The 14,615-nt window shown below is 52.8% G+C and overlaps 1 protein-coding gene across 1 annotated transcript in view; it reads left to right on the plus strand.

Moving 5' to 3' along the window:
* The window catches only part of PTPRN2 (protein tyrosine phosphatase receptor type N2), an 806,499-nt gene that overhangs the window by 449,460 nt on the left and 342,424 nt on the right, over positions 1-14,615 (plus strand). The gene's annotated exons all lie outside the window — the stretch shown is intronic.

Raw genomic sequence — 14,615 nt, forward strand, 5'->3', positions numbered from 1 at the left:
CTTTCCCACCCACCCTCTGCCCTGACACCTGCAGTCCTGGTAACCCCCACCCTCCCAGCCCCAGCAGGACCTCCCTTTCCTCTGGGAACTGCTCACGTGCCCCAGGCAGCTGTTGGGGCTTCCTCCCAGCTTCCCTGTCTGAGTAGGGTCCCGTCTCCCCCAGGTTCATTTCTTCGGGTTCGCCGTTCATTGGCACAGGATAGACAGCACGGGCTTTCAGAGGGAGGAAGGAGGGAGGGGCTCAGGAGCAAATGGGCTCCAGGTCCCCTAGCTAATCCTTACAATGAAAACAAAAACCGTCAGCACTCAGGCCTGTGTCCTCAGAGGCACAGCGACTGAACGCCTGACTTAGAGTGCAGATGTCCTGCTGGGAGATGTGGGGTTTGTCTTTGGGGCCGGACACTTCCTGGAAGGCCTTTCCCGTGGCATCTGAACTGACTTCTCATTAACTTCGTCTGGCAGAGCCACGTGCCGGGAAAGAAGGGCACAGGGAGTGGGGGGGGGGGGGTGCTTTGTGAGCAGAGGGCCGATCGATGCAGGGCCTGGACCCCGAGGGCCCCTCATCACGGTGCTCCCGTGACCAGCACAAAGCAGCGGGTGGGGTCCCGTTTGCCCTTTGCGGAGGGAGGGTGAGCAGCCCGTGGGAGCCTAGATCCGAACCTGGACAGGCCCGGGCCCGAGCTGCCCTGCTCCGAGCAGAACAGCCAAGAGGCCGACACCGGGCCAGGAGCGCGGGGCCAGGCCCAGGAAGGGGGTCCTCCCCACGCAATGCGAGGAAATCGGACCGGCCTGGCTGCCCCACGGGGTGCTTGGGAGCTCGGAAACTGGGTGTGGAGCCCGGCCAGCCCCCCCCCGGATGTGGCAGGGGCTGTGGCTCACCAGGGCACTTCGGTCTTTAACGGGCTGCGTGGCTCCTCGTGGCTTGGCCGTGGGAGGGAAAGAGTGTAGGCCCAGTGAGAAAACAAAACCTCTGTGCACAAAAGTCTGCATCAGTGTTAGGTGAGCCTTATCAAAGCAATCTGATCGAACCAATAGGTAATTCTTAATCATATTCTTGAAAGTCTACTTTAAAAAGTTTGTTTTTCCTCAACTTCAGTATGCGCCAGAGAATGGGTTTTGATGGATGGTTTCTCCTGTATGCGTCCAGGTGTGAGCATGTCGGGTCTGTCCTTGTGTCGGGCAGCGAAACCGCGTGCTCAGGGGTGAGCCCTGGGGCGGAACCCCACGGGCCGTTCCTGCTGTCGCGGACAGGGAACCGCCTGTGAGCTGTCCCCACGTGCTTTCTAGGGATCAAGAAGCACTGGTGCCTCTGGTCCTTTGCAGCTGCTGCCCGACGGAGATCCGGGATTATGGCTCCAAATGTCAAGATGTGTTTACTAAATGCTGTTTGAGTAGAGGTGGGCAATTTTCCTGGTGCAAGAGGGCATTTTTATCTCCCAGATGTGGCCAGGCTGGTGAAATTAATCCCTCGGAGACAGGCAGGTCTTAGGAAAGTCAGATGCGAATAAAGTGGATAGAAAGTGTAGAATTATCGCACGGCATTTTTATGCTGGGAGCGTGACCGTTAATGTTGCGAACGAGGGATCCGACGTGTGCACAGGTGAAGCCACTGGTGCAGAGACGTGTCAGTGGCGAGACAGCCGCACACCCTCCAGGACCTCTCTGCGGCTCCCAGTCCTGACCCCTCCGGGCCCTCCCTGTGGCTCCCGGGCCCCATCCCTCCAGGACCTCCCTGCCTCTCCTGGTCCCGAACCCCTCCGGGGAGGCAATGCTGGTGTTTGTCAGCTTGTTTGTGTTTCGTCAGATTTAAGGATGGAAATGCTAGAAACTTCACTATGCTTCTTATTGAAATGAATTGGAAAGGAAACAATAGTAGGTTGTAAATTGCGCCCAATAAAGCTCGCTGAGACAGCTCAGAGCACGCGTCTGCCCTTAAGCTGCGTAATTACTTTCCCTCTAGAAGCAGAAGATGGTTGGTGGCCTGTAGTGGAGGGCTGCCGTGTTGCAAATATTTAAAGAGGATGAAAACAACATTGATATATCGGGTCTGTTCTGCTGGTTTCAAGGAAGTACCACCCAGCACACTACTCGCTAATATGCTGAGCCTAACGATGGGTTTTTCAGGTCACCACCTCGTGTGTAAACTGTAGCGTGCCTGTGAGCACGGGGCAGTCAAGTAACGTCACGTTGTGGAGACGTCACTGAGTGCCGGTATGGTGGCCGGGGATCGTCGCCAAGCCTGCCACGGTGTGCGGTTCCCCACCGGCTGTGGGTGTTTGGGGGACCCTCTGCTCAGCCCTGCACCCTTCCGTCCTGTCGGTGGACAACACGAGTCTCCGATGGGCAGTGTGAATCTGCATAGGGGTCCTGGCCGGCAGTGGCCTCGAAGGGCTGAAGCCGTGGCTGGAGGGGTAGGGAGCGCCCGCCCTCCTGCCTGGGTGACTTCGGAGTCTCTGGCCGGAGAGATGACTGAGCTGGTATGTTTCTGGGAGCCCTGGGAGGCTTGCTGCCGTGCTGCTTCCTCCATAGCCCCCTGGTCCCGGGTGGGTACATCGCAGAAATTGCTTTTCTAGAAGGAACAAAACCGAAACCCAAGTGAGCGTGTCAGCTCTGACCAAGTGCGGGGACGGGCTCGTAGGCCTTTTTTCCCACAGACGCTGGTTGGCGCTTAGATACTATTTTCATTTCATCAAGCACACCACCTAGGAAGAAAACCTATTTTCCTCTGCGTCCTTGGACTTAATCGTAACGTGGACCGGAGCACCGATACGGGAAACCTACTCTTTAGAGGAATCTGAATCCATTTATGTTCTGATGGAAAATCTTGTGAGCGGACCATCATACGGTGCGGGAAAAAGTTTGGGAAACTGGCCCGTGAGCTGGGCCTGCGAGACGAGGAGGGGCCGCGGTCTGGGCCCAGCCCGCCCGCCAGAGAGGGGCCGTGGGGACATGCCCGCGGAAGGTGGCCACGCCGGCGATACAGAAGATATTTTTTTTTCGTGCTTCCTAAATGATAAAGGATCTTTTTATTCGGCGTCCATTCTTAAGTTTAGGAGTTCGTGGGAATCAGGCCCAGACTCCTGACGCGTCGCAAGAGATTGCCTGGGAACCGCACAGACGCCAACGCACCTGACCCAGGGACCCCCTGGCGCGGGGACCGTGAGCTACAACCTAGATGAGACCCCACCTCTGCTGGTGTTTTCCAAGAAGGAAGGTTGTGAATAGCTCTGACTTCCGGCTTTGTGTATTATTTGACGTGTTATTAAACACCTAGCACGGTGAACCGTGATCTCACGAGTATGGCTGTTTGGGATGAGGTGGCCCCGTGAGATCCTGCTGACGCACTCCACAGGGTGCCTCTTCCACGCTCGACCACGGAGGCTTTCACCCAAACCGCCCTGAGGGTCAGAGGCCACCGAGGGCTCACTGCCTGCTTCCGTTCCCGACGTCACACTGTCCACGTCCGTCAGTGACAGAGGACTTCACGCTCAGAGGCCAAGAAGGTCCAGCCCTCGTTACTTGCTGGGGAAGGTCTTATCTTGCAGGACTGTATTGTTTTCTAAAGTTTAATATAGCACTGTTTGGTTTTCACTGTTCTCGTCTTTACAGTCGCCTTCACAACTTTCCCGTATATTAATTTATTTAATTACCAAGTGAAATTTTCAAAAATATCACACGTAGTATCTCAGGTGGCAGGTGGGTGGGGCTGTGGCTTCCGAAACAGCCGTGGTCCCACGTCCACTTGTTTATTCTGAAGCCCGTCCCTGGTCTGCTGTGGGCCCCGTGCCGTGGGGCCCACGAGGCCCTCCGCTCTCCAGGCCTGCAGGGACCACAGCCAACTGGCGTCTCGGGCCCCTCGTGAGCAGGGGGCTCTGCAAGGGCTCAGGTCCCCCCGCGGGAGCCTCCCCTCCTGGCCCAGGCCCCGCGTGCTGGCGCTCACCGGCTGCCCCGTGAGCAAGTCCCTCAGCAGCCCCGGGCCTGTGGCAGCAGTCAAGGCCGCGTGCTCCCACGGGGGCCCCGTGAGCCTTGGGTCGTCAGGAGGCAGAGGCACGCCCTGACTCTGAACACGCGTGGGGCCGTGCCGGAGCCCCTGGTGCTTTGGGAGCATGTGCCGGTGACCAGGAGGCCGACAGGGACGTTTCCCGGGAAGGGCCGGGACGGAGCCCAGATCCCACAGCAGGAGAGGCGAACGTGTGTCCGGCAGTGATTCAGAACAGCCAGCAGCAGCAGCAGCAGCAGCAGCAGGAATCCAGAGAGTCTGTTTCTGGTTAAAAGACGGCATCTCCGAAGGCTGGTGGTTTCCACGTGCGTTCCTCGCGCACCGCCTCCTGGAGCCCACAGCCACCCTGGGGTCCACGCTCGTAAGAGAGACAGGATTGAGAAAGGTGGAACGGGCGCCTGGCTGTGCACCGGGCTTGTCGGGGGCCTGCAGGGTCGTCCTTGGAGAGAGCCTTAGGCCCGGGGACGCGGGGACGCTGGCGCCTGCCTCCTGTGAGGTAGCCAGTGCCTCTGAGGAACGCATCCGTGGGGCCCAGGCCCCACAAGCAAGGGACATGCTGAGTGAGGCTGCGCCAGACCAGGGTGCGTGCGCTCAGGTGTCTATACCACAGGCACCTCCAGGCAAGCATGTTGCCCCTGGAGCCGGACTCCCAGGGGGCCTGGGCGTGGCCTGCTTCCTGGACACCTGCCGTGGTCCGATGGGCTAGCTGGCCACAGACGCAAAGTTGGAACTAGCTTTCCATTCTCGGTGAGACTCTCCGGGTCCTTCGTCACTGCTCCTCGCTGGAAAGCACCGTGTTCCTTAGTACACGTTCAGCTTGGGCTCTTTGCTCTGGTGCCTGTGAACCTAGTTGTCATCCTCCGTCCCTCCCTCCTTCCACTGGGGGTGGCTGGGCAGAGTTGTCTTGTCCCATCCGTGTCTGGGCTCCGCTGCTGGCTCTGGCTCTCTGGGGAAACAGGGAAACCCAGCCACCCAGCGCTGAGTCCCCGCTCCCCTCGGGCCACAGCAGTGCTGGGTTGCGAGGGCTCCCAGAATAACTGCCCCTCCTCCCACCCGCCTCATTGAGCCTCACCCCTGCGAAAACCACGTCTAAAAAGGTCAGACAAACTCACCTCTGCTAAGCTTGCCCTGCTGACCACCCACTTCAGCTCTCTGAGAAGGTACAGTACTTAAGCCAAAGCAATGGAGTTATTCTGGCAGGAATGCAGGTTTGGGGGCACGTGCAGGTTTGGGGGCGTTGCAGTTGTAACTGGGATCCAGCGTTAGAGCCCACGAGCTGCTTAACGCGTTAACCTAACGCACGGTTTGCCGCTGCGGCGCCCTTTCCAGGCCTCGCTCGGTTGTGGGTGAGGGCACCGTAGAGCGACGCCTGCTGGGAACCGAGTGCCGTCACCCACGTGGGGCAAGCGTCTTGGAATTCTCTCGCTAGGGCTCGACCGCCTCTGCCACACTTCTGCTCCAAGTACCTCGGTCGGGGCGGGAGGCGTTCCAGGTACCTGGGGGGGCCTTAGAGCGCTCACAAACAGGGTCGGCAGAAGTGGGTTCTGAGTCATTCTTGTTCACCGTGGGGGAGGTCGGGCTGGGTTTTCTTGCTCCTGGTACTTGGCCTGGCGGCCCCTCACAGACACCTGTCTCAGGAGTGCGCTCCAGAACAGCGCTGGCCTTGCGGCACGCGGAAGACGCCCTCGCGTGCCCTGCACAGAAGGAGAAAGTAAGGACGGTGGAAGGGGAGAGCCTCGGAGACCACAGGGAAGGTCTGAAGGCGACTGAGTCTTGGGCACGAGGCACACTCCCGTCTAACCGAGGGGTTCTGCGGCATAACTACGTTTCTCATCTCTAATCGCGGCTGCTACGTGTCAGTATCTTTTCTCTCTTTCGCGTTTTGAGTGACACAGTGTGGTATGTCTAATGACAACTAGAACAAATTCTGGTAATGAGGTCACCTTGGGCCTGTATTACTGTCTGACTGCTGTTTTCCATAGAAATGCTCTGTGAGAGCAAAACCACGTGCCCAGAATACCTTCCTCTCCGGAAGTGTGGGCGCCAACAGCAGACGTGTTAGAACCTGCCAGACACAGATGACTTGTGTTGGCCTCTCGTTTAGACCCACAGAGTGGCCTGCGGGGAGGCCGCTTCTGCTTGTCGCCAGGAGCGCGATTGTCGTGACTAAGGTATTTAGTCTTCCTTAGGTGCGGACTTTTTACACAGGTTGCGGCGTGGTTTAAAAGCGAATGGGGTGCAGAACACATTAATTTCTGAAGGGAGTTTTTAGTGGACACACCGCTGTGTTTCAGAACGGCAGAAAGATCATGTTAGGAGCAAGTTTTCGGTGAGGGCTCCGGGAGCAAAGGGACGTCGTGGGGACCTGCGTGGATGGGCCGGACTTGGAGGGAAGAGACACGTGGACGTCCCAGCAGGGGGCAGGCTCGGTGCGGGGGAGGGGGGAATGCTGCAGGGTAGGAGCAGGGTGGTAGGTGCCGGCGTGAGGGATGCGGGACCCTGTCTCAGCAGAGAGAGGCCCAGGGGTCCGAACGGGGGACCGGCGGGACGTGAGTGTGGCTGGCCGAGGTGCGGCCCCAGAGCCAGAGGTGCGACCTGGCACAACGTTGCACCGCACGGAGACCATAGGCAAGAGGAGGGGGCCTGTGGGTGGAGATACGCCGGCGGGAAGGATGAGCTCGCAGAGAAGCGCCCGGCGGACCTGGCGCTGTTCCTGACGAGGATCGTCAGTGCCCGGGAACTGGCTGGAGGTCAGGAGCCCCAAGGGGCGTGTTCGCAAAATGCCCGTCATCACGGTGCAGGTCCCATGGGTACTTGGAGGGCCTTGCGTTAATCGCCTGAGCCCCCGTCCCCGGGTCTCAGCCAGCACGGGTGGCCCGGGCCTGGATGGAGCGCAGGGTGCGTAGAGTCCCGGAGGCTGGTGGTGGTCTTTTAGACGAAGTCACCGTGAGCTGGACGTCATGTTCCGAATCTTGAGAAAATAGGGTCTGAAACCAAGAAACACGGTGCTGCTTGCTGTCTCCACAGACAATCATACGTTACCTTTCTTTGTACTGGGACGTACACAAGTGCATAGACGTAAGCTGTCTAACCTCCTAGGGCCCCACTGGGGCCAGGAAAAACCGCTTGGCGCCTCGTTAGTGTCCCCCACGTGAAGCTGGGAGGGGCACCTGGCACCGTGTTCCCAGGGCAGCATCAGAAAACTGCACGCGGGGCTGAGCCTGCTCCTTCTCAGTCCGTGAACTGCATTATGTCCGTTTTCCATTCCTGAGCATGCGTACGGCCCGTCGCCAGCCAGAGATCCCATGAACAGTGGCACAGTGACCAGCTCGTGTTCTGTCTCCAGACACACACGTGCGTGGGTATATGCGTGAACTCACACACACACGTACGTACGTACGTACATATGCACACACAGTAAGTATCCTGCCAGCACCTTCAGGCGGGCCCTGTCCAATCCCTCCTTCCTGGGGCTGTAGTGACATGTATGGCCGCAGGCCCTTTGCTGTTCGAAGGTACCTGAACGGGAGGGTGCACCCGTCCTTTAAGATGGTGTATTCAGGGGCGCCTAGGTGGCTCAGTCAGTTAAGCGTCTGACTCTCGATATCGGCTCGGGTCACGATCTCACGGTTCATGGGTTCGAGCCTCGTGCTGGCACTGCAGAGCCTGCTTGGGATTCTCCCTCTCTCCTTCTTTCTCTGCCCCTCCCCTGTTTTCTCACTTCCTCTCTCTCAAATAAGTAAATAAACTTTAAAAAAAATTTTAAAAATAGCGGTTTCAAACTTCAGCTGCATCAGAAACTTCCGGAGGGTTTGTTAAAACGGCGATCTTGATTCCTTTCCCCCAAGCTGTAATATTCGGTAGGTTTGGGGTGGGGCCCCGTAGGTGGCATTCCTAACAGTGCCCAGGTGATGCCTGGCGCAGGGGCTACCCTGGGAGAACCATTGCTTCACAAAACCCTAGCCTGCTTCGTTCGATAAGGGAGCTGTAATTACATTAACTTGAGGTCTTCTGACCCTAACTTGTGCCATTCTAAAAGTGCTGTGAATTAACTAGGAGATGTATCACTCATGATACGCAAAGGCAATTTTAGAGCGAGGCTTACTTTGTGCAGTAGATGTCGGCCCTGGTAAGCTAGGAGCCAGTAGAATTTTATTGCACTGAATCGTTAAATCATTTGGCATACTGAATTTATTTTTAATTTGGTAAACCTCATTATTAAAAAAACAGAAAGAAATGGAACAGCTCCTTGGTTAAGTGAGGTCTAAGGGGGAAATTACTTTTAAAACAGAAAAGAAATTATTGTTTAAAAAAAATCTCCTCTTGGGGCGCCTGGGTGGCGCAGTCGGTTAAGCGTCCGACTTCAGCCAGGTCACCATCTCGCGGTCCGTGAGTTCGAGCCCCGCGTCAGGCTCTGGGCTGATGGCTCAGAGCCTGGAGCCTGTTTCCGATTCTGTGTCTCCCTCTCTCTCTGCCCCTCCCCCGTTCATGCTCTGTCTCTCTCTGTCCCAAAGAAAATATATAAATGTTGAAAAAAAAATTTAAAAAAAAAAATCTCCTCTTTATGATTGGAGTCAGATTTTTTGTGTGTTTTAAAATTTATTGGCTGGTTTTATTGAAGTGAGTTTCATTGGAGCTAGAATAGAGCTCTTGCCACCATGGGGAGGTGTCCCCATCCTCCATTTCTGCCTCTTGGGGACCCCCTGGGTGCCACTGTCTGCAGTGGCCTCTCCAGAATTTGTGGAAAGACCGAGAGATGTAGGGGTTCTTTTAAACTTTGAGGTCGCTCTTGGGTAAGAGCCTGTTTATCCACCAGACTTCGGCGTGGGGAAAGCCTTTCCGTGCATTGCCGATCCAGACTTTTAGGGCCTAAGGACAGCGCTCCAGAGAGGTGTGACGGTAGCCGTGTGCGTCCTCGTGTGGAGGCTTGGAGCCGGGTGTGCCGCCTCCCCGATGTTCCCACCCCAGCACCTCTTTCTGCCCCGGGCTGGCTGCACCTGGGGGAACATGTTTCTTCTTTGTATTATTGATATAAACTCAGGACTGACCCTTCATGCAAATAAGGTCCGCTTATAAAGGAAAAGCCTCTGCTTTCAACCAAAACCCGGGAGGGCCTGGTGTAGAGGCGCAAGATTCGCTCTGCATGGGTGCTGGCTGGCCACGGCCCAGCAGCCCCGTCAGTACAGGGTCCCTACAGGCACCGTGCCAGCACCCTCGCACGGAACTTAAGAGCTGCCCAGCCCTACAGTTCTCTCTTTCCCCTCCACTAAGAGCCGCGGTAATCCAGTTTGGCCTTTCGGAAAACTCGACAGCATTTCTAAGATATTTGAAGAGTATTCTTCCCTAGAAGTTGACATGAAAAGAACAAATGGTTTAAGAACTCCCCTCCCCAGAGGCAGAAAGACTGGCTAGCTCTCAATGTCCAGCCTAGCCCGTGGGTTGAAGAGTCACAACTGCGTACAATGAATCCCCCCATCACGGTGTTTCATCTTTTGCAGAACAAAATCTCAATAATGTGATAATACTCTCACCATTTCCACCACTGCTAAATTTTTACCAAGTTATCTAAATGTGATGGTCATTGAACTTTAATGAAAGTAGGATTATATCACATAGGCTAAGGAACGCCCAATGATGATCTTCACAGAGCTTCCTGGAAGCTCCCTTCATCCACTAAGGAAATATACTGCACTAGTTATCAAATGCGATATAACAAGTTACCCCAAACTTGTCAGCTTAAAACAACAGGCATTCATTGTCTCACAGCATTTCTGTGGGTCAGAAATCCAGGAGCTGCTCAGTCAGATGGTTCCGGCTCAGAGTCACTTGTGACGTTACGGTCAAGCTGCCGGCACGGGCTGACCTCTCATCGAAAGCTTAACTGGGCTGAAGGAGCCACTTCCAAGGTGGTTCCCTCACACATCTGTTGCCAAAAGCTTAGTTCCTCACCACATGAGCCTCTCCAGAGGGATCTCCATGGCAGGACAGCTGCCTGCCCCAGAAGCAAGTGAGCCAAGTGAGAAAGAGAACTAGTACAAAGTCATAAGACCTTTTATGATGTAGTCTTTTCCATTCGATTCCATTCATCAGATACGAGTCATTAGGTCCAGCCCACATTCCAGGAGGAGAATTTGACTCCACCTCTTGATGGGAGCAGTTTTTAGCAATTTGTGGACATCATAATACCACTACACATACCAATGAGAAAGGAACTGGAAATTAATATTACTCTTTAGTCAGGCCACCTGGGGTAAGATGCTGGCTTTTCTACATATCGACCAAATAAGTTTGGACAGGTTACTCCAGATTCCTCAACTATAAAATGTGGGTTATAAGGGTATCTCCTTCGTAGGATTTTGATGAGTTAAGTATGAGGTAAGAACTTGGAATAATGAGTAGTACATGGTGAACACTCAGAAAAATAGTGTTGCTTCCCATATCACCATCATCATCACCACCACCACTATCATCACCATCACCACCATCATTACTATAAGCACCAGCATCATCACCATCACCACCATCACCATCACCATCATCACCACTATCATCACTATCATCACCATCACCATCACCATCACCATAATCACCATAATCATTACTATAATGACCACCATCATCACCACCATTATCACTGTCATCACCATCACCATCACCATCATCACAACCACTATCATCACCATCACTGTCCATCATCACCATCACCATCACCATCATTATCATCATCACCATCACCATAGTCATCATCACCATCATCACCACCATCATCACTATCATCACCATCACCATAATCACCATCACCATCATCACCACCACCATCATAAGCACCATAATCATTACTATAATGACCACCATCATCACCACCATCATCACTATCATCACCATCAGCATCACTATCACCATCATTATCATCATCACCATCACCATAATCACCATCACCATCATCACCCCCATCATCACTATCATCACCATCACCACCATCATCACTATCATCACCATCATCACCACCACCATCACCACCCTCATCACTATCATCACCATCACCATCACCATAATCACCATAATCATTACTATAATGACCACTATCATCACCACCATTATCACTGTCATCACCATCACCATAGTCATCATCACCATCATCACCACCATCATCACTATCATCACCACCATCATCACTATCATCACCATCACCATAATCACCATCACCATCATCACCACCACCATCATAATCACCATAATCATTACTATAATGAGCACCATCATCACCACCATCATCACTATCGTCACCAGCATCATCACTATCATCACCATCACCATAATCACCATCACCATCATCACCACCACCATCATAATCACCATAATCATTACTATAATGAGCACCATCATCACCACCATCATCACTATCGTCACCATCAGCATCACTATCACCATCATTATCATCATCATCATCACCATCACCATCACCATAATCACCATGACCATCATCACCACCATCATCACTATCATCACCATCACCACCATCATCACTATCATCACCATCATCACCACCACCATCACCACCCTCATCACTATCATCACCATCACCATCATTATCATCATCATCACCATCACCATCACCATAATCACCATAATCATTACTATAATGACCACCATCATCACCACCATTATCACTGTCATCACCATCACCATCACCATCATCACAACCACTATCATCACCATCACTGTCCATCATCACCATCACCATCACCATCATTATCATCATCATCACCATCACCATAATCACCATCACCATCATCACTACCATCATCACCACCATCATCACTATCATCACCATCACCATCACCATAATTAGCATCACCATCATCACCACCACCATCATAATCACCATAATCATTACTATAATGACCACCATCATCACCACCATCATCACTGTCATCACCATCGCCATCGCCATCACCATCATCACCACCATCATCACTATCATCACCATCACCATCACCATCATTCTCATCATCATCACCATCACCATAATCACCATCACCATCATCACAATCACTATCATCACCATCACTATCCATCATCACCACCACCATCACCATCATCATTATCATCATTACCATCATTACCATCATCACCATCATCCTCACCATCACCACCATCACAATCATTGCTATTTCCATTGTTATTGCTGCTGCAGCCACAGTTCCAGAGTGTTTTTTCAGATGTTTAAAGTTTTTAAGAGTGGTGGATTTTCCAGAGAAAACCATGAAAGTATGGATAATATTTTCTAAACTGTACCTTGTAGTTAATATGTGTCTCTATTGGGAAAGAAATTCCCAATAAAAATTCCCAATAGTGAGAATTCCCAATTGGTGAGAAACACGTACCCCTGACAATGAGAGTGCCCCGTGGGACTCAGGAGGGAGTAACCCAAGTACACACGGTCCATCTTCTGACCATAACAGCACTCTAGGTGTGCAAACGTGGGCAAGCCAGTGTGCTTCCCTGACTCTCAGACCCTGCTGTCTATAAGGGAGGTACAGTATACGGCCTCACAGAGTGGTCATGAAGCTCAGGTTGTCTCACAGCACAGAGCCAGGCACACCTGAAGCATTCTGTCTTTGTGGCTGTGCTGCAGGGGGTACAGAGGAAGCACCTTGGTCATTCAGGGCAACTACTGAACTTGGCTTCGAGCAATAAGGACAGACTTCATCAGGGACGAAACGTTGCATCACGTCTTGAGGGAGAATGGGAGGAAAGGACAGAGGGCCTGTTTTGAAGAAGGAAATAAAAAGCACACCGTCCCTGAGTTTAACTGGGGGAGCTGAAAGAATCTCTCCTGTTTTGTAAAGCATCAGTCCTTAAAAATATGCAGGGTGTTGTCAGCTTTCACCTTTGCAAAGCTTAGCTCTGGTTGCCTTTTTCCTGGTTTTGTCACTTGCAGGGGTCTGTGAAAGGTGCCAAAATTAAGACCTTCCTATTATTTTGAAAAATGGTGGGGGAACCTGGGTGGCTCAGTCAGTTAAGCATCTGATTCTTGATTTCGGCTCAGGTCATGATCTCATGGCTTGTGAGATCAAGCCCCTTGTCGGGTTCTGCACTGACAGCAAGCAGCCTGCTCGGGATTCTCTCTCTCCTTCTCTCTGCCCCTCCTCTGCTCCTTCTCTCTCTCCCTCTCTCTCTCTCTCTCTCTCAAAAATAAATAGGCATTAATTTTTTTTCTAACATTTTCATGGTGAATCTTCAGGCATGAATGAATGGGCCACCTGGCCAGAAACGAGGACACAGTGGCACTCAAAACTTTCTCGAGAGGAAAAGACTCAGAGTTCTGGTGGTCAGTTTCCTCAGTGTTCTGTGATTCTTCTTTGCTTGGGAATGTGAAGTCAAAATATTTCGATAGATATTGTCTATGAGGCGAGGTTTAGCTCTTAAAAAGGAAGGTCCAGGAAAATGTGATAAATACAACAAGTTATCATATCGTTATAATGCCTGATGTTGTAAACTCAGGGAGAGCCGTTCCAACTCGGGCTGTTTGAGCAGTAAGAAGGGACGTTTTAACGCCCTTCCTCGTAGCAGGCGTGATGTGGATGGAACAGGGCAACTCCAGGGCTGTAGCCTTTCCAAGAGCCCCCTCGCCAAGGGCATCCAGTTAACCCCTTTCGTCCTAATTAGTGGCAGCAATTGAGATCCACCTGACCCATCATCGACCTCCGTTTTTGTAAACTTGTTTGGAATTTAATCTTGTAGGTTGTTCACACGAAACACTGGGAGTCAGGATCTGATGTTTAACTTACTTACTAAAGTACGGCACAGCCCGGGGTCCACTGCCCCCCTCACTTGCCCCCCTCGCCACGCCTGGAATCCACCCTCCTCCCCGCCTCCTGTGCCGTCTCTTATTGGAGTAGTTCACGGCTCGTAACCACGGGGACCTTTAGGGCATGATCAGGTTTCGTGATGTCCCTGCTAAAGCTTTGCACCAGTTCCGTCCTGACCTGTGGCCCTGACCCTGCACCACAGTGACCCCTGCCCTTACCTTGACCTCATCCCCTCCGCATTTGCTCGTGGACCAAGCAGTCGGCTCACCCCCATCCCCACCCCCCGCCCTTGGGCCCTGAGCCCGCAGAGCATACTCTGGAGTCTGCTCAGTTGGCCTTGTCCTGTGGGCACCAGCCAGCTGTCCCTCAGCAGGCCTGTCCTGGCTTCCAAACTCACACAGCCTCCTGCCATACACCCCCAGCATGTAAACCTCTGCTCCTCGATTCAGAGCCCTGCTGTGGTCTGAAATTGTCCTGTTCACTTATCGACCTGCTTGCTCAGGGTCGGCACTGCCGTAGAGGAGAAGCTCCATGCAAGTCGCGGACGGCGGCCGGGTCTCCCTGGGGTCCCCCACTGGGTTTGGTGCCCAGAAGAGCGCTCGCTTTTAAAAGATTCTGTGGACACATTTAAAATATGTACAATTCATTAATCAGCTCACTGATTAATTAGATGCAAGGACTATTAAGCTGTTCATCTCCTTGCATCTATATTTCATTTTCCGTACCTACTAATGGTTTTTGATTGAAACTACTGTATTTGTTGCTCTGCTCATAATTACATATGCCTTTGAAATTTGGTG

Source organism: Puma concolor, chromosome A2 (assembly GCF_028749965.1).
Source record: "Puma concolor isolate L17-30 chromosome A2, mPumCon1.1.hap2, whole genome shotgun sequence".
Lineage (NCBI taxonomy): Eukaryota > Metazoa > Chordata > Mammalia > Carnivora > Felidae > Puma > Puma concolor.